The sequence below is a fragment of the Phalacrocorax aristotelis genome, chromosome 4 (genome assembly GCF_949628215.1).
Source record: "Phalacrocorax aristotelis chromosome 4, bGulAri2.1, whole genome shotgun sequence".
Classification (NCBI taxonomy): Eukaryota; Metazoa; Chordata; class Aves; order Suliformes; family Phalacrocoracidae; genus Phalacrocorax; species Phalacrocorax aristotelis.
In genome coordinates, this window is record NC_134279.1 from 12,968,497 (window position 1) to 12,995,626 (window position 27,130).

Here is a 27,130-nt window from a genome sequence, read left to right on the forward strand (position 1 = left end):
GGTAGTATGGGCATTAGTGTCCTTAACATGGGCATACTACCCATCAAAGTTGACAAATTTCTCCTTTCCCCCTAACTCCTACTACCCGAAAAAAGAGCAGGAAATTTAATCTTACAATCTCCCATTTGTAAGGTGGTTTTTTTTTTGTCCTTTTTTATTTCTGCCCTTTATCCACTGATAGTCTTATATGCATAAACAACAGGCTCAGTACTCATTCTGAAAATTAATATATTAACTTTTGTGGTTTATCCAATGGGTAATACTGAAGTGGTTGTGGAAGAACTCTATCCACTGCAAGACTCCTGGGAATAGAGGTCACACTTATTACTGCAGCCATCTCTTCTTGATGGGAGCTAATTTTATGCAATAAATTTCAGAAGAACAGCAACAACTTACAGAAAAAAAAAAAGTTCTGAGAGTCACAAAATTTGAGTTATGGCTTACGCTGTATTGAAAAAATATTTTGAATAAAATTAGAAAGTATTGTTAGTACTACTTGCAGGTGAAAACAGCTTTTAGTAGGCTGTTAGCAGATATATTGATAAGTCTTGCTTGAATTAGTACCTGTCATACAGAAGATGGGTTTTGTGGTTGTTGTTATTGAGTTGTTCTGTGGTTTTTTGTGCGATATTTTTTGTTTGGGATTTTGGTTTTTATTTTTTTACTTAGGTTTTTTGGGTTGTAGGTTTTTTTGGGTTTTCTTTGGTTTGGTTTGTGTTTTGTTTTTTGGTTTAAGCTTGGCATACTCTAGATGGAAAGTTTTGTTAACAAAGTCAACAGTTTGCAGTTTAATATAAAATTAAAAGATTCAAAGAGTAGGTTGGCAGAAATACATGCATTCAGCCAATATAAGTAATAAAAATTTTATTGGACAGCTCTGTCTACAGATCTCACCATCAGCAGAAAATTTCTGAATGTATTTTGGATAAGAATGAAATCCCACCACTGAAAATATGTGGACTACTGTGACATTTGTTTTTAGGCACATAAATGGTCTCAGGTGATTCATTGGCTAATATCTAATTAGCCCTGCTAATGGTTTCTGAACAAGATACTCAAACATATATTCAGAAAATAAGATCCAGAGGCCCTGAATCAACCAATGTGAACAGTAATCTGAAAGCAATGGCAGCATCTTTTCATATTAGCACCTAGCAGAAAGCACCAACATATCTATGTTAAAAGTGGAAATCCCATGAAATCTAACCTTCAGCTAATAAAGCTATGTGCAGCTGGAAAACTGGCTTGCTAGAGTAGTCAAAGATTTCTTTATGTTGCAATGACACCTTTTAAAACTATTTCAGAAGCAAAGAGAAACCTACCTTTTCCCCTACACCCTTCTAACTTTTCAGGACTTCAGTATTCCCTTTAATCCCTTCTTGTAATGAAAACAATTTCTATCTGAAAGGGTCCGAAATTTGTAAAGGGACTGACAACCTTCCTCGCCTAAATTCCAGTTTGAAAAAGTCCAGCCCGTGGGAGATGAAGAAACATCATCTATTTACCTCAGTTTGATGACCTCAAAGAATGAGTTTCACAGATTCATACCTTGGCAAGAATCAGTCACATCATGAAAATGGTGTCATCACAACCAGGATTCAAGCTTAGCAGACTGTTTAAGTCTTTAATATGTGGCACAACAGACAGATTACCTTCAAGTCCCAACTGAGGTCTGTCAGTACCAGGTTTTACTGACTCTCATAAAAGTCACTAAGGAAGTTTTCACCATTGGTAAGAAACATTACTCTTTCCTGACTAAGCAAAGGCATTTGTTGTTTGAGAACCTAATTCTGAATGTTTTAGAAAAATTGACTTCACCCAATTGACAATGACTTCTACACCTTGCAACGTGTTTTGGGACAGTGAAAAATAAATCCTCTTCCATAGCTATCATTGATGTGAAATGGTAAAAGAGGGAAGTTGACATCAAAGTAGTGCCAGATAGCAAAATAATACACACTTGTAACATTGTGAGTGAAAGTCATCAGCTGTTTAATCCAAAAGTTCTTTGAGTTCTGTCTAAGGGCAAAGCATTTACATACAGAAGAGATAGTAAAACACAAAATAAGAGTAAAAAAGAAAGTAGGAATAACACCCACAAAAAGGCCCCCATGAAAAGCTTTATCTCTCAAAGAAAAGCTGCCTTCAATACTTGGCATAAAAATGCTATACCAGCATTTAAATTGGCATAAACTCTTAAGAGCATTGTTTGTTTTCACAACAAATATAGGGACTATGGCATTATAATCTGCTTTTCTAAGAAGGAAATAGCACAATATTGTGAAGCTATTTTTTTCAAAGCACAGGTAACAGTTTGAAACACTCCATTGTACAAAAGAAAATGGGAATGAACCCATAATCTGTTTTACACCAGTTAACAACAAAAAGTCTTCCATTAAAGGCAATACCCAGATTCCTTCCCTCATGCATACCTACAGGCTGCAGGTTTTGAGGGTTGAGTGGGGGAGCTGTTTGTTTTATTTTTTAAGAAGAATTTTTTGACTACAGATTGAACCCAGAAAGCCTCATCACTGCTGCCAAGGATAAAACCCATTTTTCATGTAAGAGCTTGAACTGATACCTCTCAAGTATAATCTATCACTGCTAACACCTAAGATTTAGGGGTAAGGGAAGGAATGTTGCCACTTCAGGAGGTTCAGGTGAATAGTAATTAAAAAAAAAAAAATCACAAAAACTACAAGCAACAAAATTAAGAAGCTTGTCATGTTTAAAAGAATAAGTCCATGAATGGGTTTTTGCAGTAACTCTCTTAAGATCACAACCAAAAGATTTCTCACACGTTTTGTTCTTCTGTACTTGAAATTATTGCCATTTTATACTAGTCGTCAATGGTTTACACAGGTGAAAAACAAATATAAAATGTTTAATGGAATTTGCAATTAGATCTAAAAGATTTGAGAAGTTAAGATGGTCAACTCAGAATATGTATGTGGAACCTGCATAAAACATTTGAAAATCTGGAAACAAACTTGCTCAAAGAAATTACTCCAGAGAACTGTGGTGGGTTGACCCTGGCTGGATGCCACCAAGCCACTCTATCACTCCCCTCCTCAGCTGGACAGGAAAGAGAAAATATAACATAAGGCTCATGGGTCAAGATAAGGACAGGGAGAGATCATTCACCAGTTACCATCATGGGAAAAACAGACTCGACTTGGGGGAATTAGCTTAATTTACTACCAATCAAATTAGAGTAAGGTAATGAGAAATAAAACCAAATCTTAAACACACCTTTCCTCACCCCTCCCTTCTTCCCAGGCTCAACTTCACTCCCAATTTCTCTACCTCCTCCTGCCAAGAGACATAGGGGGATGGGCACTAGGTGTTATGGTCAGTTCACCACACACCATGTCTTTGCCACTCCTCCCTCCTCAGGGGGAGGACTCCTCACGCTCGTCCCCTGCTCCAGCGTGGGGTCCCTCCGACGGAGATAGTCCTCCACAAACTTCACTGTGGGTCCTTCCCACAGGCTGCAGTTCTTCACGAACTGCTCCAGCGTGGGTCCCTTCCATGGGGCGCAGCCCTTCAGGAACAGACTGCTCCAGCATGAGTCCCCCACGGGGTCACAAGTCCTGCCAGCAAACCTGCTCCAGTGTGGGGCCCTCCCTCCATGGGTCCACAGGTCCTGCCAGGAGCCTGCTCCAGGGTGGGCTTCCCATGAGGTCACAGCCCCCTTTGGGCATCCACCCGTTCCAGTGTGGGGTCCTCCACGGGCTGCAGGTGGATATCTGCTCCACCGTTAACCTCCATGGGCTGCAGGGGCACAACCTGCCTCACCACAGTCTTCAACACAGGCTGCAAGGCAACCGCCGCTCTGACACCTGGGGGCACCTCATCTCCCCTCCTTTACTGTCCTTAGTGTCTGCAGGTACTCTCACATATTCTCACTCCCCTCTCCAGCTTCAGTTGCACAGATTTTTTTTTTTTTTATTTTGTTCCCTCTTCTCACATATGTTATCACAGATACACTGCCTCCATCACTGATGGGCTTGGCCTTGGCCAGCAGCAGCTCTATCTTGGATCTGGCTGGCACTGGCTCTGTTGGACATGGTAGAATCATCCGGCAGCTTCTGTACCACCCACCACCACCAAAACCTTGCCACGCAAACCCAATACAAGAACTAATTTGTCATCACTAAAAATCTTTTCGCATCATTCAAATCAAGAATCAAGAAAAACATTGTTAATTAAAGTCAACAATGTCACGTTATGTGGGAGGCCACAGAAAGTTTTAGGTCTTCTGGGATACAATTGTATTTTGCAAATAAGTGATTAGGATTATTTCAGACAAAAGATACACATGCTATATTTTCCACTTGATTTTACAGAATTTTATGAGGCTAATTAAAAAGCTGATCGGGAAAAAAACCCAGTTTCTTATGTCTTGAAATGCATAATCCAGAGTCATAAAAACCACATTGCATGTTGGAGTTTTTTTAGTGCATAAAATCAGACAGCGTTTTTTTTTAATACATGGTGACATTTACCAAATTATAAACACACTTGTTAAGAATTGTTAATCATTTCATGCCTGGTCCTGCTAAAACGTTCCACAACATTAAATATCAAAGAAGAAAAATTTGTGGGCATTATTACAGACAGTAGTCTAATGCCTGAGCTCCAGTTAAGAAAAAAGTATAAAACCAGGAAAATATAAAAAATTAATGGCTTTGACCTCTTAATTTTTCCAGAGCCAAAGACAGATCTTATGTTGTTTTCCTCATGAACAGCCTCAACATATGGGTATGTTTCTACACCTTCCATTAGAGAACTAATGATAGAAATGAGGTAATCTGTGTGGATTATAACTAACACCACTTCAGGTCATTTACTACACCAGCCAGACACTTGCTAGTGCTTGCTAAGCCTGAACTCTTTACCACTTTCCTTCCTTTACCCTTCTTTTTGTTATTTATCTAAGAAGGTTTCATGGTCTTATCTTTTTTTCCCCCTTAAAAAGACTAAGTTACAACCTCAGTGAAACCAAAAATCATTTACAGTAAAACTAGCTGACCAGAAACTACATCTATTGCATGCCCACAGCACAACAGTTCTCCCCATCTGTACCAGTCCAGAACAGAAAGTGGAGGGGGCGGAAAAAAAAAGCAGGCATTATAAGATCAATTTAAAAACTAATCTAAATCGAATCCAATGCAAAACCTGAATTAAAGATGCCACATTTGACTGCTATTTGACATATATACCACTGCCACACAGGCAGTTTTATCACTCATCTTGTGTTTTGATAAAAGTAATTTCTAAATACATACTAGAACATCAGAAGGTGGTGATTTGAAGGTTACTTTGGTTTATTCAGCATTGCATTACAAGTTTTTTTTGCTTATAGAAATATTCAGAAAAAATAATTTATTTTTCCCGTCACTCCTTGTTTGTGTGCAGTATGAGACTGACTGCTTTTAAACAGTTTTAAAAATTGTTGGCAAGTATTCATATGCAAAATGTATAAAACCAAGGAGAAAACAATGCCATAAATGCGTAAGTTATGGACAATTGGTAGAAGTAAATCATGTTTCCTACTCTGTGTTTATTAGACAAATTAAAACATTATGTCATGCCCATTATTTAAAAGAAGGAACCTGAACTTATAGATATCAGACAGAAATCCTGATATAGATGTCAGAATTTATTTTGCAATTGTAAAGCTTTTCAACACATTTGAAAAGAAAAACAGAAATAATGAGTTGTAGCTATATGAATATAATTTGAAAAGAAAAGTAGAAAAATCAGTCCATTTTCACTCAAGTGAAAACTGCTCTATCATCCTACATTTTAGTTAATAAGAACTGAAAATAACAGATTTATTCCTGTGGAACTTTGATGGTACTAAAAGCAAGTTCATTTGGTTTGAAGATAAATTTGACACCATTAGTTATTTGTAAGCAACCCTCTGAAGAAGGCTAAAGTTTGGTTTTACTTTCCACAGGAAGTTAAAGTCTTCTCTAATAAAAAAAACACTAAGAGTTCCAAGTCTCTTGGTCAAGTCTTAAAAAGTAATATTAATAAAACTTAGATTTAAGTAACCATTGCACTTTTTTTTTGTACAAGCAGTGACTGAAGTCTATTTTTTATATCTATTTTAAAATCCATATTTAAACACCATTTGACCTTGTAAAGCACAGCCTTAGAGTTCTACTCAAGTCATTCAATCCATTGCCTTAAAGCTATGTAATACTCTGATTGAGCCTTATTCCTCTCTCTTTCTCTGAAAGCCAGTGTGTCAGAACAACAGTCTTGCAGTAGGACAGAAACAGAGGTTTGGAAAGAAAAGCAAAGAGCCACAAGAGGGAAAGAGAAGTCAGGTAGGAAAAACTTCTAGAGAAATTTTGAAATTGAGCTTTCTGCTTGTCTAACTCAGCCATTTTCTGGCTTCTGGACACCTTGTGGGTCAGTCTTTATATTCATTTTTTGCCTTTTTTTTCTCTTGAAGGTAACAGCTCATAAAACAACATAGCCACTCCTATTACTTTCTCGTCTCTCATTTCAAAGGCTAGATTTCAGTCATCCAGAACACTTGTTTCTTTAATTTTAAAGCTACAAAAGTTACCAAATTTGGACAGATTAAAAATGTCTTTAAAAGTTATCCAAAAGTCTTGATATCTCCAAATTTGTGCTTTTTTCTTCAATTTTTAACGTACCTGTCATAATTCCAACTGCTAGCCAGAAAAATCTATTAACAAAAAAATAATATAATTGGCTACATATTTAGATGACCCAGAAATAGTCCTTTTTACCAGTCAGTTAAAAATAAAGTTGTAGAGCCAGCAGAGAGTGCTCACTCTTATGTGAAAAGCAAATAAAGAACAGTGGATCCAAAGTATACAAGATTTTCCTAGCGACTGAGCACACATTCCAGCAACATGACAATGTAACTGCACTTAATGGTGACACCACTTGGTAAATATTTGTCGACTACAACTGGAGAAATGAAAAAAAGGGTATCGCTTCAAACTCAATTGATCATATTTGTAGAATTGGTGTTGCAGCAAAAGTGCTGACTCTTTCTAGAAAGGATATTACAAGAAAAACACTGACAAAAACAATAGTTTGTATTACTGGAAAATTATGAGATTTTTCTTTAGGGAAATGACTGATGTGTAAATACATTTCATTCATTCAACGTTCAGTTTTCAGGTTGTGGTTTGGTTTTTTTCCTTAATATTCACAACAAAAGCTTAAAGGGAAATGAGTGACTATTACACAATTATATGCAGAGATAAAATGTAGATCTCAAATCAATATTAGCATATTCATGTTTTTGTGGTTTTAAGTAAAACAATACTTTTGTTTGCTAGTTAACACTTGAATAAACAAAACTTTTAAAAAATTAAACAGTTACTCTATGGGTGTAAAATTATTTTCCTTTGAGCTACTGAAATTTGAAACCGGAATCTGTTGTCCATTTATATAATTTTTCATATTAGACATGTAAACAAAAACACACTGCAGTTTGTACAATGAAGAAAGGCCTAAAGCATGTCTAAATGTATCTGCAAACTCTTAAGCATGAGTACTGTAAGAGACAAAACTGTTTCATTCATATACAAGCTTTGTTCCAGATTTACTAAGCATCAGTGAACTTCCCCCTACTCCATGTTGCTCTGAAAGAGGCCAAGCATCAACCACATGCACCCACACAAAGAGTAACACCCAGTAAGTAGCAGTGGGGCTATGCAGGACTTTTACTCCTGTTTTGAAGAAAGTGTTTGGAAAGCAATTGGCTTAGTCTTGTTCTCCTGTATATTCAAGGAAGCCGAGGCACTTTAGTTTTGGAGGAACCAAGACCTGAAGGCACGCTTCTCCATTACCTGTGAAAGGATTCCCAAAATCTTCCCAGTCCCCTGGGCCACACTGGGTGGCTCTAGCAGCACTGACTGTTGCAGGTACTGTTGCAGATGAACAGCAGAGCATCACAGGAGACAAATACTAGTCACTGACACTGAGTTAACTGAAATTTTCTGGTTCCTTAATTATTAATATAGAATTCACAGTTGTGAAATATTGGAAGTTTACTCCTCCTAAAGGGGAAATTAAAATGGAAAACCAACTTCTGCAATCCTCAGGTTCAGAGGACCCATAATATCATACTTTATGAATGTAAAGTGCTGCTTCAAAGCTATTCTAAAGCATATATAGTGCACTGGAATGAACAGCATGCATCAAAAGACAGACCAAAAAAATTCTCTGAATTAAGATATACACGTATTGAGGATATAGTTCTTTCTAGACAGGTTCATTACAAAAAAGTCAATACAATAAAAACCCTGTTTAAGATACAAAGTTAGGTTACAAGAAAGTTATGTAATATTTATGTGGGGATTCTTAACAATAAAATTGTTTTTCATTAGGAAAAAATGGAGGAGGAAGACAAAAACTCAAATCCCTCCATACATTATTTTCTACAGTTGTGCTCTGTTTAGTATAAGAATCTGTTTTTAAGTAAACTCAAGGGTAATCTGAGATGTTACCAAATTTGAGAGTACTGCAATAACCTCCTAAAAAAATTTATACCCCATGGCTTCATCCAGAACTTCATCTCTTCTTTGTAAAAATCTTCTCTGGATTTGTATCTAGGAACCTACGACCCTCTTGCGTTGGAAGAAAAGCTTAAAACTGACAGCTGAACTTTGCAGTCACATCATGATTTAGGACTCAAAGTTAAGCTTAAGCATGAAAGGCAACTAAAATGGCCAAATCAAAGGATAACTGCACTTCCATATTGAAGTAAGGCATGTTATACTTTGTGATAAATTAAATTCCATTACACAGCCAGGTAGGATCATTTCTCCTACAGGTGATTTAACCCTCAAGAAAGGCGATGGGAATACAGTTGAAATAGAAGAGTGCCCCGTGTTTACCAGATATACTTACCTTGCATACAACCTCTAACAAACCCCTGTGCTTTTCTTAACATGCTGACCTTGTATCTATCAGAGGATTGTGACTACTAAACCCCACAGTCCAAACTAAGTAATTTCTACCTCTAAAACGTTATAGCCAGTGTGGTTTTTTTTCTCCTTCCTTTCTCATGAGAAAAAGCCACGACTCATCACTGGAAGTTTGTGTAACCAGGAAACTATCCTTAAGAACTTAAGGCATCTAAACTGAATCTTAAGGCGTAAGATAATTTTTTACATTATTTACTATTTTATGATTTTTCAAGAAGCAATGAAAAGGGAAGGAAAGATAGAGGTTTCAGGGGAGGGTTGTTTGGAGTTTTATGTGGTTGGATTGTTTGGTTTTTTGTTTGGGTTGGTTTTGTTTTGGGTTTTTTTTAGGAAAGAATCCCTCCTTTCCCCTGCATCTTCCACACCTGATTTACTCCCTTAGGTTCTTCCCCCGTCCCTATTTTCTTTTTCTTTTCTTCAATTTGACTAAAAAAAATTCAGTCTGAGATTACAATTCTTTAGCAACCAGATTATCTTTTAGTGGCTCACCTGTATGTACTCAGATAAATATGTTTCCAATAACTCACTGGTTTTTAAGTTGCATAGAGTATTGTCTTAAAATAAAGGAGATCTTAAAACTTAATAACAGTTATTTAAAGAATAATTCAGAGTTAAGAGCACAAGAAAAAAATAAAGTACTATTAAGCAAAGTGAAACTCACGTTTCATAACTCTAAAAGCTTTCTCCTGTAAGTATACTCAACATCAAGAACATTATTATTATGAACACCTTGAAATGATATTCTGTTTGTCTCCTTGTAATTTCTGCTTCAATATCGATAAAAGATGTTGGTCTAAGAAAAGCCTCTATTTATTTATGGATATTCCACCAATAGGCAATGGCAAAAGACCAGTTTATTTTCTCTGAATTTACACTCGTGTGTGTAATGCAGCACATAAATGGAAAGTTTTATTTACTGTACTTTTGTAAAGCTTTTAAATAAGCTAAAAAAGCTTCCGGTCTTATAATAAATGAATTGTAATATAAAGATTCCTTGTTAGTATTAGTCTTTTTGAAATTTTTAATGCAACTTATAACCTCAAAATAATTATTCAAATTAAGCTGAATATAACTCATTTTAAGTGCAAGTTGTTCTTTTTTACTGGTATGATTTCCAGAATTTTCTCAGTTGTGACTTCCTAATTTCGAAATAATTTTTGCCATTTTAAGGCCTTTCAGCAATTTAAACAATTCAGAGTGCTGTTCTACACTCAGTTTACAGAAGATTACCTAACATTCAGTGCAACAAAAAAGTATTTCCCAAAGGAACATTTACTATCAAAGATGGAAGAAAATCTATTTCATTGATGTAACCTGCAAATAGTCATAAGATCATAATTTACAGTCACAGTGAAAGCAACAAGGCGTGAACATTTTGGAATCAATAGTATGAGAAACTGTGTAATGGGAACCTTTTCTTTCAGTCCTGGCTCTATAGAAAGTACCTGTCTGGTACTTTATTTCACGATATATCTGTATCCACAAGGATATTTTGCCATTTACTTTGATACAAAACCATGCTCCAATATTCAGAAATTAAAAAGAAACATAATTCCTAGATGCCTCATTTCTTGATTACCTTTTAAAAGAAAACTTTAAAAAACTTTTCTTACTCAACATTAATACTTTGAGTAGGTTTTATTTTTTAGGGAATAATACAATTATTTTCTGCTTTTTGGAGCAACTAGAATTTGTGATGGAGATTCCTATATAAGGCAGACAGTACCACAAACAGATTATCCAGGTTTTTTTTTCACTCCACAAAAAGTGAATTATAACCCTCAATTTGAAAAACACTGCAGTCTGAGCCTAGAACCTGAACTTAATTTTTAAGTAATATCAAACTATCTTTACAGCATTTTACAATGCAATCACATCTCAGCTTTAGAGTTGTGCTACAGGCCTTGAACAAAATCTCCAAGTAATTAAAATTACTTTGGATTCTGAAGTTTCTTTGCATACAGTTTTGGCATGCAGGACATTAAAAGTTCCACTGACTTTCAATAAGATTCGTACTTCTAAATATCTAAATGTCTGACTTTACTCAGACTTACTGACTGATTTCCAAAATCTTTAGAAAGAGGGGGGTAACACTGGGGACCTAAATTATGAGTCCATTAAAGAACAAATATTCCTTGAAGATGCTGCCTTGATCGTATGTTTAATATTGAGGTCACTTGTAAGCAAGTGTGAACGAGAGCCTTGTTTAGATTAGTTTCACCATGCTGTTTCAGTGCATATATGTGTTTAGTTTTCCTTCAGTGGGAAGCTAGAAAAATATAGCTTCATATTTCAAACATCTGACAAGATCCTATTATAATCCAAGTCTTAGCACCAGGATAAAAATACATTTTCTCTAAAGGGGCAAATTTTGACATGACCAAGATACTTAAGAGGCAGTAATAAACCTCAAATTAAGTTAGATTTTCATTAAATGTTAAAGAAAATTTTTGAAATTTACCATTAATTAACAATGGCTTTAAGAAAGCTGAGAGTAAGTCATATATTTGGTCAAAACAAAATTGTTTATTGCAGAAACAGTAAATTTTAGAGGAAGGCAGTGGCTGCAAAGCACATAAATTAGCTGAAGAGCGATCTAGATGTATTTCTAGGGGAAATGATTGAAAGAATGGTTAGAAAGCTGAAAATGGATTAAGATCAGCAACAACAACAACAAGACACATGCTGTGTAGATAACATTTTCATGTTCCTCAAATTTCTGATATTCTTATCTTGGCACAGCAGGACTATATCGTATTTAATTGAATTCTGAAGACTTACCAGAAAGGTGGGTGCAATAAATGTGCATTGAATTTCTGTTAAGCTAGTGAAACAGAATTGAGCAGTTCAGTTGGAAGGGACCTACAAGGATCATCTAGTCCAACTCCAGTTGAAATATCTTTCCCCTCTTCACATGACAGTATATCAAAAAGACGACTTCTCCTTTGAGGGCTTGATTCAGTAGCATTATTTTTCCCTCTTAACATGCACTCATAGTATATGTAACAATCTGGAATACCTTGGGCATGCACCACATCCTTAAGGGTTATTTGCGCTGGCATTGTGCCAACGTCCTTGTCCCAGTGTCAGTGTCCCATTGCATGTCAACAAATCCAGGCTATCTGAAACAGGTGTCCATTCAGATACTGAGGCCAGTTCCTGAGCTGGCAGACCAGCCAGAGGTTTAGTCTGTCAGGTCACGATTGCACCTCTCCTGTCTTGCATTTTTTAAATTTTGATTTAATGCAGTAATTAGAGTTTTGGGTGGGTTGATGGTTCCCCCACCCCGGCAAAATGGAGCAATAAAGGAATATTTGGATTCAAAAGGCAGAGCAGAAAAGACTCAAAAGGTCACCAAATCTCTCAAAGTATGGGAAGAATGTGAAGATGGTTTGAGTAAGCAACTATAATCCATGCATAGTTTAAATATAAAAAAAGTTACAACTACTAGCTAGAAAAAAGCCTAAAACAATCTCTCTCCAAAGTTGGAAGTGCTTCTGTAGCTGCTTTTCAAGGCTTAAATTAAGGAAGAAAGTAGTAACACAAGTTTGAACATATTGCCTCCCATTCCAGAAGACTAGTGCTCTGCCTAAGCTAGTCTGTAACTACTTATAAAAGACTTGGATGTCAGTTTTGTAGCAGCATAGCTAACACACACAACATGCATGCAGCTGTGTCCTCCACTTCCAGTTAGCGTGAACTGCATCATTAGCAATAAAGCCATTTCCTTCAGCAAAAAACCCACATGCTATGGTTCTCTCAAAAGAACTTGCTCTATAACAGACTATTTTCCTTTGTTTCTATCAACAGTGACACCAGTGCAGAACTTGGATAAGTGCTGATGTGATGACACTTGAATAAGTATGTTGGAAAGTAGGTCTAGCCATAGAGACTTGTTACAGGCTGGCAACCCGTTTCATTTGCTCCTATGATTAGGTACTGCAATGTCTAACAAACCCTATGTAAACAGAAATTATTTTTATTCATGCTGCCCTGCTACATTTCTTTTATGAACCATCAGTGTCTTCATCCAAACTCATTTAGCTTGCACATGCTGTTCATGTTTTACCTCTTCCGACTGTTGATTTTCCCCCACATCTTGTCTCTAACCAAGTTTAAAGAAGTCAGGTCAAGCATGCCCTCCGTGACTGCAAGGGCTAACTAGGAAGGAATGCCCTTCAAACCCTGAGCATTACACAAGTTCGAGAAAAAGTATGATCACCAGAATCTGTAGGGCTTAATTCATCATGTATCTTTGCAGTCATTTCTTAAGAGCAACAGTGACCAGACTGTGCAACTCAATCATGAAGCCCTCAGTCAGAACCAAGTAGCAAATCCACAGTGAAAACATGGCAGCGTAGAATTTTATAAGGAAGATACACAACTATTGAGTGTTAATAAGGACCAGCTACTGCATGAAAGTAGCTGCCATTTCACTAGGAAATCCTATATTGTCTACAACAGAAAACATAAAAAGCTTGTTTTGCACTAGCTTTCCCCCAAAAATATTTGTAATATCCATCTTGGTTAACACTGCAGGAGGAAGAAGAGGAGATAAGTGTCCCCAGGTCTTAACCAAAGTGATCAACAAAACAGGAACAGCCTGTTTTAACTGTTCAGATAAAGATTATTAGAAAATTTGCTGTGTGGAAAAACATGTCCTAAGACAAGGCATTAAAATCTCATCTTTAACAGTATACTAAAAGAAAAAGAAACTCCGAAAGAGGTAATAAGAGTACGCAGCTGTTTTCTTTATGGTGGGAATACACCTGAGGTTCAAATACTACTTTTACTGCCAGCATGGCAACCTCAGTTATAACCACTAGTAACAGTTACACATGAGAAAAGTCATACTAAATGAGAGGTCCAGAGTTTTTTTGCTTTGCACCATGGAAACCACAAAGTAATAGCATCTTACTGAGATTCCGAATCATAGATTCCTTTGGGTTCAGCGGCCTCCAGATCAGTGTTGAACAAGATCACAGCTATTATAATGCATGCTAGATTAAGGTTTTCTTTTATCTTCCCAATAAAAAGCCAGGATATAGATGCACCGAGCTGCTCTATATACAGCTCTGCCTCAGTTTTTGTGTTCTCATCTGGGATCAAACTTCTATAAGTAAATGGAATTAAATATTAACTATTTTTGCCAAGAAAAAATGCTTTTGTTCAGATTAAAAAGGCAGTAGTGTGGGTTTATTCATGCTCCATCTGCTGTTCTATTTTCTCCAATGGCAACTTCAAAGTACTTTAGCGTTATCAAGTGTTTGCGAAGGAATGGCAGCACAATAGTTCTCCCTCAGAGAGAAAAAAAAAAATCGGAAGAGTTCAAAAGTGAAAGTTCTTAGTCACTCCGTTGGCTGTTTAATCCACTATTTAATTGTATGTGTATTTATTTCTATTGATATTTTTTTTTTATTTAAAGACTGATGGAGAGAAAATAACTTGCAGCCTTCTTAACACAGGAACAATTACAGCAGGAGCCCATATCCTTTACCGAATGAACAATGCTATTCATAAACGATGAAAATTTCAAAGGCTTGTTTCCTGCTGCTAATTTTGCTAGTGAGCTGAATTAGTGGGGCACTGCTGGGAACAGCAGGAGATCTTTATGATACTTTTTTCAGAAAGGAAAAGATCTGATGAGTAGTGTTAATCATTAAAAAGCAGTTATTGTAGGTGTCAAAAAAGGCATCCAAATATGATTCTTTTCCCCTTCCAGCCTTCCCCCTCCCTACCCTCTTAACAATTTAGCTACAGGTAACTTTTTAAGTGGGTGATTTAAAAACAGTATATTGATTAGATGTTCCCTTTAAAATTACATTACCTAGGACTCGAACACCACAAGACAAGCAGATTTTGCCTCCCTCATAATCTTTATCTTCACCCTGGGTCTTAAGTCATCTCAGTCCACTCTTTGGGTTTCTTGAATCTGTCTGATTATAGGCATTAACAAATAAATCTGCAAGATTTCAGTCTACTGTAGGAAAACGTTTAATCTTGCTTGACACTTTACACAAGTCCTCAATCCAGGAGCCGTTAAGGAGCTTTAGTTCAGAACTATATTTTGCAGCTCTTCTGGAATGTTTTGAAGTGACCTCGTTTCCAACCTTGCAGTATCACTGTCTTCTTTCATGTTCAGATTTTAATTCAGATTTGTTACATTATTTTTTTTTTTGACATCACACTTTAGAACCATATAATACTCTTAAGATTGTTTTGTTGTTGCTGAGCAGTGAAGATTGCTAAAGACTTTCCTTGTCCTGATCACTCACACCTGCAGTTGTGCTGATACAACTATGTGTGGGAACATACTAGAAACCAAGCCACAAGAAATTATCATGGGGTGGACAAAACAGTCTTCAAAAACATTGTCATTAAATACCATCCATGTACTGTGAAAAAGTGGTATTTCACAAGAAATAGAGTTAGCACAAGTGAAGTTAAAGTTAAAACTAACAGATAGTAATACCCTTTTAATTATGGTTTTACCCTAAAAAATCCCAAACATTTCACAGACTATGCCTTAAAAGCAGCTAGGTTTACTGGCAAGTTCATTTACACATAATTACATGCCCACAACAGTAATTAAAAAGATTTATTTTTTGGTAAGAAAAAAAAAATACCACCTCCATATAATAAAAGCACCATTTATACCATGTGTAGGATTTTAGGGAGAATACAGAAAGAGAGGTTGGCTGGGGTTGTTTGTTGGGTTGTGTTGTTTTTTTTTTAAACCCAACAGCCAGCAGCAGAAATACACAACCAAAGCAAATGAAAACCAACCATCAAATAACCTTGAAGAGAAAGTGTTAAAACTAAAAAGTTCTCAGTCACTCCTTAGGGCACAGTAAGGCTCCCTGCCACAGGAAGCTCTGACCTGACCAGCACCAGGTTAACAACAAACTCATTCGCAGAACTGAACAGAAGAGGGTTTGGCTATTAAGATGAACTGAAACTTCCCAAAGTGGTGCCATCTCATACTTCCCCAAAGTTGTTTCACTTCAGTCATAAATGGAGTACTGCAGTACAAGATGTCTTTCCCCCTCAGCATGTGGAAGAAGAAAGGGGCAAAATAAAAGTCAGTATTTCTTTCAATCATGAACAGCCCTGGTGCATATGTTGTGTACTGTTTTTTTCATGTTAGACAAATATCCTGGAATTAGGAGCTACTAGGTTAATAGCGTAGTTGAGATTACTTCAGTAACAAATATGTTTTTAGATCTGCAGCTGTGAAAATTCTACCTACAGTTTTCCTTCAATCCAACTCACAATCAGTGATGTCTGTACTCCTTAGGCTATTTTCAGTGGGTTAGGGACTAACAAGCAAATCTGACTGTGACCCACTCCTATTTAGCTGACAGGGAAAAAAATCATTATGAAATCATACCACTGCATAACATTTTAAAAAGCTTTAAACTGTGTAATCTACACAATACATTGCCACAAACAGCTGCTGATGCCTGGTTGCCAGTACCAGGCTGTGGCATTTTAATGTACTGTGATAGGAGAAGTCAGAATCCTTCATAAAGGAGCAAGAGGTAACACACCAAAGGTCTTAATGGCCCTTTTCAGGAGCTAGAATCAAAACATTATTTTTGTTGAAATCTCACTTTTTCAGGGTGTTTTTGTTTCTAACTAGTAAGATACCCTTAAGTAGTAAGTTTCTAATCAGCATCTGGAGACTAGAATTTTTTGTCACAAACATGTTACTGCAATCGAGAAGAGCACCTTTGTCAGACCACTCCACCATATGCCTTCTGGTCAGTAAATACATTTCACCTTCATTTTGTACACATGCTGCCTCAAATGCCTGGGTGCCTTGACTGAGATCAAAGAAAATACTAGGCACACACAATTAGTGTTACCCACAAGGCAGCAGCCGTTGTTTCAGAGAGATTTCTATCAAGTAACTATTTTCACCCATATGGCCCGTAGTTTAACCAAAGCTAACACACAAAAAAAAACCCTTCATCCAGCAGTATGATTTATATACAGGAGTAATAGCCTCTTCCCCTTTAGCCATTTCATGCCAAGACATCTTTTAGACGCTTCTGAACCACAGAGGCATCACTCTGTTCCCCCAAACTGTTCATTTCTTTGGTTGTTACTGCTTAATTCAGTTGTCAAACTACTGTGTATGTATACCAACATTGAAAGTCAAAATTGAATATAACTTTAAGTACTTAACCCTTCTCTAACTTTCTCTCTGCACTTGCTCTCTGTGAGACAAGGTGAGTAACCCATACTGATAAGAGGAGAGGTGCAGTGGTATACCGACAGATTGATGTTCAGCAGCCCCTGCCAAACGAAATGGCATTTCTGAGGCAAGGTCCTCCAGGACCATTGAGGTAATCAACAGATCACAGCCACAGGACATCTTGCTTCTGCTCTACTCCTTCAGTCCGAGCTGTAGAGTTTTGCTTTCTTCCTCAAGAGCAGCTTAATACTTCCTGCTCAAATTACTCCAGTCATTTCTGCCAGAGCGTGGTACATCTTATTTTTGCCTTTCCTTGCACTCCCAGCTTAGCCTGCTGAATCAGATCATAAGACTCTGGCAAATGCCAGACCTGATGCTGGGTAAACAGTGAGAGCACCCAGCCAAAGCAGAAAGCAAGCCAGCAGATCAACATAAACCTAATTCATCCTTAGGTACTGCAATCAGAAACAGCACAGCTGTGGACACATTTTGTTTTCAAAACAAGAAAAAAAGGTGGAAGTTATACATCTACAGGAGACCATCAGCAGTATAATCAGTCTCACTTTGGGACTCATAGTACTAGACAAGGAAAATCAGTTGTCTAGAGAAAATTCAAATTTCTCCAAAATGCTTCGATAGTTCATCTTTATACCATTCAGATTTTTGCAGATCTTCCTCCCATATAAAACAAATTGGACACAAGTGCTCTAAAATCCATAGAAGTGCAACTGATTTACTGGAGGTAGGATTACAAAACTGGTCTACCAAACATATAACCTCACCAGCAAAAGGATTATACCTCCAAAGCCACTAAACTGATGCCAGCCTCTCAGAAGCTATCGCGGTTATTTCTGATTACTTACAAAACTACAGAAAGAGAATGGGGAGTATTAAATTAGTATATCCATATTACCCATTGTGCACTATACACTTTCATTTTTAAGTTACACAAGAGTTTGTGCAACATTTAGAGTCACATTCATGTCCAAAATTTGTGTAGCTTACAAAGTTTTCAAATATATTTGTCATTAACCCCAGGTTCTGAAAACCTACCCTCTTCTGATTATGTTTGCTATGGCTGGCTCAAGTACAGGTTGACTTTCATCCAAGAAAGTATGTTCTTTATTCCTAGACATTGGTGACTTCTTAGGCACTGCCATTCTGTTGAACAAATAATTAAGGGAAATGGACATTATGGGCTCTGCACTGACTTCAGACATACTTAACTAGATTATCTGGGTCTTCTACTGACTCCATTAGGGCTAGCATATTGCACAGAACACCTATCAGCAAACCACTCATCACAGTATTGATTTACACTCAGTTAGCTCTTAATTGACATTTGATTTTGACTTTGAAACAATGAGAGCTGGAAACATATTTTAAAGGATTCTGCAACTGTTTGCTAAGTTATTCAAGGGAGAAGAATCTTACATGCACCAGATATGCAAGTTCGTACAAAAGGAGGAAAAACTGCATCATCTTTGCCACCTCTTTTTCTCTTATACTACCTCATTCACATGTGGATCTAACACTGGCAGATGACTCCTTAGGACCTTCTTCATGTCCACAAGGCCCAAACAAAGTCTGGGTCCTTAGCACAAAAGGTTATATTTCTTCTCAGCTATTTCTTACTTCGTGTTAACAAAGTCTTTGCCTTATTTTCATATTTAGAAAAAATTGCTTCCGTACTTTAAGCATGATTCATTGTTCCTCCCTTTATTTTCACAAGCACATTTTCCCACACTTTCCATAAAACATAAAATAGAAGGCATGTCACCCAATTAGAGCTTTTGTCTTATACTATAATGTCAATTATCTTAATATGCAACTTTAAATGTTTCTGGTTTTTACTCTTACAGTATTATTTGGCAATGCTTGCTGAATATCGTTAATTTTATTTGACCTTATAAAAAATTTGAGCTGAGGGGAGGCAAGTTAGCCTTCTGAAATATTTGAATAAAAATAAGCACTTCACTGAAAGTTTGTGTACCATGCTTATAGTTCGCCATCTACCATAATGAGCATTATTATGCACTGTAAACCAGGATAAATCACACCAACCTGCCACCTAACCTTTATTTTGAAACAGGCCACATGGCAAACCCAAGTTATTTTGGGTTTGGACTACACTTGTTTAACAACTTCTGTATATGCATCATAAAATAAGTAGGTACTATTCTTTTCCTGGCAAAAGAACAAAAAACAGTTTTGCCATTAACTCTTTGACAAAACTATTCAACATAGTGATAATTCCACATAAATCCATGAGGTTTAAAAATACTGTGCTATCACAAACAGGAAAGGAGTTTCCACTCATGATATTGAATGATACTTTGATAAATTTAACAAAAGCAAGTGTGAAAAAGGTTACATTTGTTATACACAAACCAAGGAAGTATCCCAGTACTACTACAATAAAAAGTTTCTGCACACTGGAAAAAGGACTCCAGCAAGTGTTAGCCTGCAGCACATCACCAACTAGTTGTCGGGGACCTTAAAAAACATAATGCTTTTCTTAGAAAGGCTTTTTTTTGTTGTTTAGGTTTTTAATTTCATGCACTACAGCCATACCATTTTCCCCTCCTTATCTCTCAATTCTGCTTCCTTTATCTAACTTTTGCTGAATTACTAATGAAATAACTGTTTCTTCTCTCATATACTACCAGATTGGCAATGCAGAAAGTTCCAATTTCCACAGCAGTTGTCCTGTGAATAGACAAAAGAAAGAATTATCTAGTGCAGGGTATCTGAAAATAATCTTAGAATGCACTCCACTCCCCAAAGCTTCCTAGACATTGGGCAATTGTTAATCCCAAGGCAAAACTTAACTCTGATCACAGTTCAGTGGTTTTCTATCAATTAGTAGCAAAATACTGATTATTTCTTAACTGGTTCTTGTGTTAATTACCAATTCTTCAAGCTTCCGTTATGCCAGAGAGGCTTTTACCATGCAACACCATGAAACCACAACAGACCTTCTGTTCCAATAAATGCAACTAACTCTTGAATATAGGTCTGGGTAAAAAACCTTCAGTCTTAGCATGCAGAAAGCACTTGGAAATGCAGTAGACAATTGAATCTTTACTTTTAACACAAAGTACATAAGATCTGCAGAGTTTAATCTCCTGTTGAGCTTGTGAGATTCAGAGCACTGAAGCCTGGACTTTGGGTAGAAGCCGAAGGTTTAATTTACACTTTCACTGAACACCTAAATGGAATTCAGATTGACTGGGAGGCTCAAATTAAATTTAATTCTTTATTATAATTTGCAGCTACACTAGGAAAAACAGGGTCTGTGGTGGGTCTATATACAAGGATCATAGCTGTACAAGCTAGACTGGTTAATAAATACAATAAAACATGCAACATACTGTATGCCATGAGCTGTGGCCACAAAAGACTCAAGCTTTATTAGTATCTTCCCTCTACTGTCAGAGATTGCACACATGTGCAAACAGGGCCAGACTGGGCATTCTGGCCAAATGTAGTCATGGGTGCAGCATATTCACCTCTATCATTTGGAGACCAAGTGAAGTAACATCTAACCTTTAGCATGCATCTACTTGCTCAGTGTTTAATACTGAAGAGACATGAGGATGATTCCCCATCTACTGCTTGACTCTGAAAAGTCTGTCAACCTTTCTTATTGTTACTTCCACATCTGGAAAACTGGAACAATGGCCTCTAGATAAGATTAAATGCAGCCATACTGCATGCCAGATGTTAAGAAGGTACATACTACTATAAGATTTCAGTTATATCATTGGTGTTTATGAAGCAATGCATTTCAGCTTTTGATTATATAAAGACAATATACTATTACCACTTGCTCTTCCAAATAAGGATTTATAAATCCTGGAGCAAAACAAAAGTAGATCTATTTGAACACACAGTATCAATATACGTGGAAGAGTCATGCTATTCTTTTTTCTATACCTCTATCTATGAAATACAGACTCTTGTTGATTCTTAAGACTAATTTCTTTGTATTAAGGTTAGTATACAAAAATCAAGCTACTCTACGAGATCCATTGACAACCAGAATCCCCAGGAAAGCATAATGAAAAACAGAAGTCAAACGAAAAACTTAACTCCAGAAGTGAATTTTGTACATATGCAGGATTTATAACTAACTTTCAGTAGGCCAGTTATCAGAAAGAGGTAGGAAAAAAACCACCACAAAAAAAACTTAAAATATATTCTGTCTCCTTATTTCTCTCTGTCTTCACTCATGGAGACCTGTTAAATATTATGTTTAGGCCTCCACACCAAGCTGATCTGTTTGTAATTACATATCGCTTAATCCAATTCATTTAAAGCTTTAAAACATAGTATCATGTGTCTTCTATCAGATAATCCATATGAAGTATTTTGTAGCTTTTGATGTATTTGTCAACTATGCTTAAAAAAGCGGGCATAGGCTACGAAAATTTATCATAAAATTACCCACTCTCACCAATAAACTGCTAATAAAAAGCTAGTTTACAAGCTAAGATCTCAATGCCAGCACACAATTTAAAGCTAATAGTTTTATAGGCCAAAGCCACTAGACAGGGCATCCTTATCCTGCAGTGTGAATAGGATTATCCCTGCAAACATTCCCCTAACATAGAATTAAGCTGTCAAGTTTACTTTGCTGCTGCGTGGACATACGCACAAAATGAACACAAGTTCAGGTCAAGTGTAATACTGCTCTACTATTACACATTGCTCGTAAGGCAAGAAAACCAGAATGAAGAGAAATAAGTCAAGAACTGAATTGCTGCTGCTAAGCATATTTTAGGACATTAGCATTATAATCTTGAACAGAATTACTGGATCATACTGAAAAGATAATGACAACCATTTATATGAAACTTTCTTTTAAAAATATATATCTTGCACTTTAATATCCTCAAGTATCCTTGATTTCAAATCCTTCTCATTTTATTCCCAGAATTACTATCACACGAACACATTTGCTTCTTTACTTAATTAAAGAAAGCTATTAACATTAGTCTTAAAATATATGAAGTTACAGCTGGAAGAAGTTCAATATTCATTCATTCCCTGTTAAGCTTCCACAAAAACAGTCACAGGTTAGATTGTTTTGGGGGTTCCCTCCACACACACTAGTTATACACACGCCCATTAGCAGAGCCTAAAGGGATTTCTTTTGTCCCCTCCTCCTCCTCCATCTGCAAAGGTGTCTACCTTTGTCTATCACCATTTGCCTGTTGGAATTAATGAAGAGAGAGGATTGTTATCACTTTGTTAAACATAGGTAGAGTACTATATTAAAACAGAGGAAGACCCAATCACATATAACGACGTCTGTAAAATCACAAGTAGCACAGAGGCTCACCAAGCATCAGTAATTTACTCTTTTCCAATATAAGTAAGGCACCAAAACAAGCCATCAGGAAACAATACCAGAAACACCGAAAGAGTTCATGTAATGCGTAATTAAACCAAGGTAAAGTTTGCCTTGTTGATGCTAAAAGGCCAGTCTCTCTTAAACTTTATGTAAACATGTTTGAGGAAAAAAATACACAGCTGAGCTTATTGAAAACACAAACCTGTCAAGACTGCCCTGAGAAGCAACCAGCTGGAGACTGGAAGGAAAGCGGGGAGAAACCATCATACACACTTTGCCCTATTCCTGTGTTCTCTTACATAGATAGCATTGATTTCCTAGTCTCTAGGCAATTTGAAGAGAGTTAAACTAACCTAAATTAATTTTGTGTTCTCTTTGATGTGAAAAACCAAGGCAAACTGTATTATGTATCAAAGAAAGCGTTCTCTTTGTTCAATTTTAGTGTTTGTTTTGGTGGGGTTTTTCTGTTTGAGTTTTTTTTTGGAGGGAGGGTATTGTTATTTTTAACAGCCATTCTGTTTGAATATTTACAAAATGCGAATATAAACAAGAACAATTTAAACAAAAAATCCATCTTAAGTGATTACACAAGAAAAACACATGATTTCACAACACATTCTTGTACAAAAATGAAGCCAGTTCTAATTATAACCAAACTTCCATGAAGTTTAGAACATGAGCTTTTGTATATTGGGAATCTTTGAACAGGAAAACTATATGAATAAATGTAAGCTAGATAAGGCTCCCAGTTACATAGCTAAAGATTTCTAACTATATATCAAAAATAAGAAAAAAATTCCTTCAAATGTTTAAAAAAAGTTACGTAGCACTATGTGAGAGCAAGACAATCTGATCAGGAAATACTTCTTAATTCTTTCATATATGTTATCCGTCAGATACACTGAAGAACTACGGCTTTAAGTACATATTTTTCTTACAAAAAAGCGCTATCAAAAATTATTTCCCATTTGTTCCCTTGGAAGGATCCTACATAATTTATTTACTAAAAAAAATTATTTTGAAGGACTGTTGTCTCTCTTTTTACAAAATACTAATATGTTCTAGAACATTTGGCTCAAAAAAATTAAACCCACTGATTTTACATGCTTATGTTACTTTTAAACATTACTGAATGTTACTAAAATAATAGTTTGGAAGTTATATTGCAGCTTATAGTTTACAAGTACCTTAACATCAAAACACATGACTAACAGCTAAATACAAAGTGACTTAAATACAGCAAAATATTATACACAAAAAGACGTGAAACAGACCCAAGTAACTTCCCACTTTGAAGAAAACACCTATTAACATTTAAGATATAATATCAAAGTATATTAAAGTAGTCAAACCATACTCAAAGTTAGAAAGAGTGATAAACTTTATATATTCATATCATCCTAAGGGTTCGATTATGAAACCTTAGGTCAGACTTCAATTTTTAATCAATTAGAATGTAAATAAGCAAGACTAAAGAAAGCAACAGGCTTGTGGACAACTTTATAGTCAAAGTTGTTTGCACAGTCATACCAGTGAAACTACTAAAAATTACTAAGCCACAGTTTTCCATAAAGCAGATCAGAAAGATATGCAATATTCATTCTATCAACTACATTCAGGTAATAACTTCATTTCTATACACACCCCTTTATTTAATAAAGATTATCATTTGAGCATTTATTTTCACCACTTCCAACTCCATTCCATGCTTATCCCAGTCAACATATGCAAGCAGAAAATGGTGATATCTGTTGCTCAGTATACACCCAGCATTTATAAACGTGTTTCAATAGAGAGCAATAGATCAGAACCAAGATCTGGTCAGCAAATAGGTCAGACCTCAGCACAGAAATCCTCATTGTCTCTAAAAACTTAAGACACATTATTGCACTTATCTATAGCAGTGACTGGAACCGACTTACTATTTCAGCTGATCAAAGTTGCCTCGAAGGCCGCTTGGATTCTCAGAAGGCAAGTGGTTTTAACTATACAGACCCCCAGAAAATACAAAAGTATTCATATACCTGTTTAAAGTTGTAAAGAGAGTGCATGCTGACACTGGTGTGGTTTAGCCGGCAGCTCAGCCCCACACAGCCGCTCGCTCACTCCCCCACCGGTAGATGGGGAAGAGAATCAGAAGGGTAACGCTCGTGGGTTGGGATAAGGAAGTTTAATTATTAAAATTAAAAGAAATAACAACAAAAATGCAATGTAAAGGAGAACAACGAGAGGCGCGAAACCCGGGCGGGGTGGAAGGGCGGGCGGAGGGGAATGAACAACCGCCGAAACAAACTGCACGCGACGCAGCCCCTCGCCGCCCGCCGACACACCTCCCCCGAGCCGCAACCTGCCCCCCTCAATATACTGGTCATGGCACCACACTGTATGGAATGAACATCCCATTGGCGAGTCGGGGTCAGCCGCCCCCGCCGTGGCCCCGCCCCTCCCAGCCTCCCGCCGACGCGGCAGAGCCCGGGAAGCTGGAAAGGTAGCCGACACCCCGCACAGCGAGGAGGAATTAACCCCTTCTCGGCCAAAACCAGCACACACTTGCTATGCACTTTCTTGTCAAAGGCTCTACAATTTAGCCATCAAGCTACATTCACTCCTGTTGCCTCTGGTCTTCCTGAAACCATTATTACTAGTCAAGATCCAGAGCAGATTTCTAGAAAAATCTGAACTACTAATCATGGCTCATCTCTTAAAACAAACTGGTTGGGGATTTAAGGAAGCACAATTTTGTCAGCAAGAATGCCATACCAGATATTTAAATATTAATACAATTATTCCATAGCTCATACTACTTAATTTAATCTCAAGTATTTTACTCTAATATAATTTATTATTTGTATATTAGCTAATCACAATACTAATGGATGAGAAAAAATGGCTCGAGAAAAATGGATTACTGTTCTAACACACATATTCAAGGTGCGAAACGACCAATGATTTACACTTAAAAGGTAACTCTCAGTTCAGCATGTTAACCATCTTGTGACGTGCCCCTTAAACAACAACAAATCCTTGAAAATGGAACTGAGTTTTAGAATAAAGGCTAATCTCTCTTTTTAGTTCCTAGGCCATTATTTAATCACATGTTCATTACAATCAAGTTCATGTTTGCACTCAGTTTAAATCAAAGACCATCATTTAGAGCTCCGAACTTTACGTACAAGTTTTGCACTCACCCCATGCTTCTCGGAATAAGAATCTTTGGTCAACATGGATACTTACTTCCACAAACAGTTCCTCACTGTCTAAACAAAGTATTTCTTCACAAATATTTTCCATTATATTCATAGTAGATGTATAACAATATTTGTAGGTAGGTAGCAGGTAATTAGGAAGTTAAATTACTTGCTTTTGGTGCCATGCTTCATACTATTGACAATATTCTTCCCCAGAATATAACACATATGCAACACTGATAATTTTCAGTGAGACTGCCTCCAAGTTCCCCTGTGATTGAAATGCAGATTAAAAGTTCAGTTTGTTTGATTTCCATTATGCACCTCTGGCACAGTTTGGCATCCAGTCAGTACTGACAAGAAGAACCTGGCAATTACTAATCTAGAGTCCCACATGTTTGTTTCTTTATTAGAGTATTTCAAAACATTTCAGTCATTACATATTTAACTTCTTTCTAGCATACATGACATAACATAGTAAAATCATACTTAACATACTGAAGTGGGTAACCATTGTCACCAGACCATTTTGTAATAGCCTAGAAGCTACTGTGCTCCTAATGTTTTATGGGATCTGAAGGACTGAAAAACCTCTTATTTTAATAATTGGAGGCTTCTTAAATCCAGGATTATATGGAATAGTTTATATGACATTCTTAATTATAACACTCCTATAACATGCAAAATGCATTCAGCTAAAGGCTTTCAGGATGTAAAGACAAACTTAAAAATTAACTTTGAACTTAATTTCTCTTGAAATATATAATTCCCATCTCACCTTCAAGACTTTCTCAAAGACTTCAGAAGATCATAAACCTTTTGAATGGATTAGAGTTTACGTTACTATACTGAAAATATTTTGCCTTCATCTTTTCAACAAAACAGTAAAATTGAACTTTTCTGCTTTTCCCAAAGTTGCGAACATGATTTACAAGGAAGCAGGCCTGCAAGAGTCTAACAACTCATAGATCAACGCCAATACCTTCAGCTGACACCAAAACCAACAGGACAGTGAAGGCTGTCGAAACACAAGAACAAGATTTTGTTTCAGCAAGGCATCACTCATAAATGCAGAGTTTAGTCCTTGAATGTAGTTTTTAGAAGCTTTAGAGAACTGTTTAAAGCATCTAATGCAGTTCTACAGTCAACTCTATAAAAAGGCGAGCTAAAAATATTAAACTGAAGATTTTTTCCCCCAAAGTCATTGCTTTCAATATGACTACAGTAGCATATTTTAAGCATCAGTTAAGCTATTTTCCCTTACAACTGGTATCTAAACTCTACTCAAATTTAGGTCTTGGTACATACATTGAAATCATTCCCTGATCATCAGAACAAAAACCCACAACACCCTGCCAATGTTTAGATTTAAAAAAAAACAACAAACCTACCACAA

The 27,130-nt window shown here is 36.6% G+C and overlaps 1 long non-coding RNA gene across 1 annotated transcript in view; it reads right to left on the reverse strand.

Annotated features, from left to right (window-relative positions):
* The window catches only part of LOC142056073 (uncharacterized), a 109,940-nt gene extending 85,061 nt beyond the window's left edge, over window positions 1–24,879 (reverse strand). The window contains exon 1 of the long non-coding RNA XR_012660202.1: window positions 24,571–24,879. This is a non-coding gene — a long non-coding RNA (uncharacterized LOC142056073). The remainder of the gene's footprint in view (window positions 1–24,570) is intronic.
* Window positions 24,880–27,130: the final 2,251 nt, after the last annotated feature.